The sequence below is a fragment of the Osmia lignaria genome, unplaced genomic scaffold, assembly GCF_051020975.1.
Source record: "Osmia lignaria lignaria isolate PbOS001 unplaced genomic scaffold, iyOsmLign1 scaffold0035, whole genome shotgun sequence".
NCBI lineage: Eukaryota > Metazoa > Arthropoda > Insecta > Hymenoptera > Megachilidae > Osmia > Osmia lignaria.
Window position 1 is genome coordinate 940,001 of NW_027478176.1, and position 4,279 is coordinate 944,279.

The window sequence follows — 4,279 nt, forward strand, 5'->3', positions numbered from 1 at the left end:
AGAGAGAAAAGGAATACAGATGACCCGCCGTCTGATCTTTGCTAAATGATCTGGCATCACCGGAGTTTTTTTGGTCCGTGTTGCGTTCGCTCTATTCGAAATGAAACTCGCGGAGGCGAAGAATTGTTAAAAGTTTACGAAGCGTCTAGGAGTGGTTAAAACTGAGAGAGTTGAAACTACGATGTATTAGAACGAGCAACCGTCGAAACTTTGTTTTCGCGACGTTCTTTTCGTCGCTCTCGTCCCCACGCTCCTACGCTTTGGTTGTTTCTTTGCCATCCGTGTTGCGATAAAAAGATTTCTCCATTGTCCAAAAAGGACGGATCGAGATTCCTCTTTCGAGAGGGAGAGAGAGGTACTTGCGGGTAACCTGGAATCTACGAAACACGCACCGTGGTAAGATTCGTGCGTCCGCCTGATCGATGTGTGTTGTTTACGGACCGGCTGAGAAGCGACGATAGCGAGTCTTTGAAAAACTATGTGTCCATTAGTTAGACCGATCGTCGCCGGCCGTGTGTCTGTTCGAATCTCGCAACCCACGATTCAGCGACAGGACGCGCGCTCGCATTCCTTGTGTGCGTTCGTACTTTTCAAGGTTTTTAAATGTACTTTACGCCCGACCGTCGAGAGGAGCGTGCCACTGGGCGTTTCTCCGACGGTTTCCGTCCTTGGACGCGATCGTGTCGTCAACGATCGAACAAACAAACAAATACGTTGGCGACGCCCGAATTCGCTCTCCCGCACGCGCCGGGTGGGAGAGTGATGTGGGTATCGAATGTGATGCGTGTTAATAATGAAAATAACACTCTAAAGATCTAAAGAGTTTGAAATACAAAATTTTACGATTACCCTGAACGGTGGATCACTTGGCTCGTGGGTCGATGAAGAACGCAGCTAATTGCGCGTCAACGTGTGAACTGCAGGACACATGAACATCGACATTTCGAACGCACATTGCGGTCCACGGATACAATTCCTGGACCACGCCTGGCTGAGGGTCGTTTTCTTAACAAAAGACTGCTTGCGTTTGCTTCTCGAAAAAAGAGTAATTCATTTCTTTCTAAACATCTCGCCGTCGTTCAACGAAAGTAGAACGTTTCGGAGCGGGATTATCGAACGAAATTGAAAGAATGAATGAACGATAAACAAAGAAAGAGTCGCAACGTACGAGCGATAGTTGGGCAGTTCGTCGGCGTTTGTCGTGGAAACGATGTGACGAAAATCGCAACCGATACACTAAATGCAGGCCGTTAAAGGAGAGAAACAAATTTCGAAATATCTCTTCGAACTAGCGCAAGTGCGTCACGGCGCGCGAGTCGTTCGTTAAAATTTATAAACGACCGCCCGTGAAAGCACCGAGTTCTCGGAAGATAATCTATAAAGATTCTCCATCCTGCTGGAAGTTATCGGATCGGCGCGATTGTTCACTTGTAGAAATCCACGCTCCCGACGTTGCCAGAAACGATATTTACGAAAGGTGTGTCAAAAATAAACGAAAGAAGCTCTCCTATAAATTTAGAAAAAGCAAACGAGTGAAATGTTTGAGATGATAATTTGCTGAAATGCAAGCTCGAATAGCCCCAGGGTTTCGAATGATTCCCCGCGCTTTATACATCTCTCTGTTTACAAACGGTGTATAAATGAAAGATCGCTTCAGATGGGTCGTCGCTGTTTGACGCGCGATGCTGTTCCTTTTTTTTTGTCTGTCTGTGCGTTTAGCTTCGCTAAACAAGTTAAATGGTTAAAAAGCGTCGAAAAAGCGAATACACACGCGACAAGACAAATCTAACGAGTAAAGGAACGCTCCGCTCCAAGATAAAAATGGTTGTTTACAATCAATACAGCGTTTCGGTACCCCTGATCGTAGTCTGAAACTGTGTAACAAAAGAGAGGAAAGCGAATGGTGAAGGAACTTCGAAGCCTCCGTGGCGTGGCTAGAACTTGTGATAAAAGTATGTTTGCAGCAATTATGCATGCTCCCGTTAAAACAGCATTTCAATGTCTCGCATGGCTTAAAGCTCTAGGAGGCTTCAACATTTAGAATACATACGGACTACTTCGTTTGTTAAAGATAAGCGAAGACCGCGCGACCATCGCTCGGTCGTCCAGTCCTCGAAAGTTTTGTTGCGTTCCAAAGAAGAGACAAATGGGGTTTACCCTTGCGCTAAGGGGAGAAGAAGAGAAAAGCAGTTGTTAAATCTAAGAGGTGTGTGGAGTACATCGCGTGTTGGTTAAAATTGTTAAATGAAGTATACGCGAAATGTTCTCTCGCTCTTGCTTTTCCTCTTGCTTCCGTGGCGCTCGAAAAGAAGGGATGATAAATAAAGAAACCTATTCGAAATCTCTTGTGGAACAAAAAATAATACGGACGGACGTTAAAATTGAACCGAGACGAAATGGATCGTCTTGCGAGTTGTCTTCGCTTTGAAATTGTTAAAAATTGATAAAAGCAATACGACGAAGCTGCAGTCCGCAAAATGTTTGAAGCAAAAAGGAAATAACACGAAAATTATGGGAACGTCGTGTCTCAACTTTTTTTTCCCTCTTGTGCTCGTTTCATCGAACGATAAATACAAACATTTTGAAACGAGAGAGGAGGAAAAATTGAATATGCGAAAGGTTGATTCACGCACAGTTTCTCTACGTGTTTGCTTTTTTGCTTCTTTTCGTTTATTTTTTTTTTTTTTGCATCGAGCATCATTATTCACCTTTCGATGAAACCAAAGAAATTGACGACCTCAGAGTAGGCGAGATTACCCGCTGAATTTAAGCATATTATTAAGCGGAGGAAAAGAAACTAACTAGGATTTCCTTAGTAGCGGCGAGCGAACAGGAATGAGCCCAGCACTGAATCCCGCGGTACCGCCGCTGGGAAATGTAGTGTTCAGGAGGATCCGTTTATCCCGAGACATCGAATTGCGTCCAAGTCCATCTTGAATGGGGCCATTTACCCATAGAGGGTGCCAGGCCCGTAGTGACCGGTACGCGTTTCGGGAGGATCTCTCCTTAGAGTCGGGTTGCTTGAGAGTGCAGCCCTAAGTGGGTGGTAAACTCCATCTAAGGCTAAATACGACCACGAGACCGATAGCGAACAAGTACCGTGAGGGAAAGTTGAAAAGAACTTTGAAGAGAGAGTTCAAGAGTACGTGAAACCGTTCAGGGGTAAACCTGAGAAACCCAAAAGATCGAATGGGGAGATTCATCGTCAACAACGCTGGCTCCCGTTGGTGCGCGATGCCCCGGATGGACCTTCGGGTTCCATTAGCGAGGGCACACCACCTTCGGCGAATGTTCCGGCGAGGTAGTCGTGCACTTCTCCCCTAGTAGAACGTCGCGACCCGTTGCGTGTCGGTCTACGGTCCGAGGCGGAGCCTGTCCGTCACCTTAACGGTGTTCGTGACAGACCCTCGGTTGCCTGGCCGACTGCGCGACGGTACTCAGACGGTATCAGGCCGCAACCAATCCATTTTCGAATGTGTGTGCGTCAGGACCGCCGCAAGCTAGGTTCAGTTATAATTACCCGGATGTACGGACTATGCGCCGTCCCCGGGTCTGGCCAGCTGTTAGCAGGAGGAGTCCTTGGACTGGCCAAGCTTTGAATTACCGGTCGGCGACGCTATTGCTTTGGGTACTCTCAGGGCCGAAGCCTGCAGGCGAAATGCTAAATGTTAAATGCTAAAGGACAGCTAAACCTTATACCGAACTGGCACGAAAATGGACATGAGATGGCATCGAAATGGAACTGTCGCCTAGATCTCTCTCCTTCGATAAACTAAACTGAATTATGGGTAGAACATGCACAAACGAAAAAGCCTCGGACGCAGGGGTTCTCGGCCCTGGAACCCCTGTGGCGGAAATATCCGCTTTGGATAGGAGGGCCACCGATAAACAACCTGGCGATTCAAACGGTCACGAATTGGCTCAGCGAATTGACATACCCCTGTCCTCGACGACCGCTTGCTTGGCCTGCAGTCTGGCTGGTACACAGACAATATGCGCAAGTGATAAAGCCATCGCAGTACACGCGCAGAAACAACATCCAAAACTGCGTTTAGTCTGGTGCTGCGCGAAGTGTGGAAAAGAGTCCGAAAAGATACATAGTATCAAATGTCATATCCCGAAGTGCAAGGGTAAATGTGAACCTGTTGAGCAGAGTTTCAAATGCACTGGGTGTGACAAGACCTTCGCCACAAAAAGGGGACTGTCAATTCATGAAATGCACATGCACCCAGACATCAGAAACGCAGCACGAGCCAAGACTGTAGAGCCAGGTAAGGGT

General features: G+C 47.1%; 1 non-coding gene across 1 annotated transcript; it reads left to right on the forward strand.

The window, feature by feature from the left end:
• The first annotated feature begins 846 nt into the window (after positions 1 to 846).
• LOC143306724 (5.8S ribosomal RNA) lies at positions 847 to 1,001 on the forward strand. Its single transcript, XR_013064055.1, has one exon. It is a non-coding gene; the product is annotated as a 5.8S ribosomal RNA (ribosomal RNA).
• The last annotated feature ends 3,278 nt before the right edge of the window (positions 1,002 to 4,279 follow it).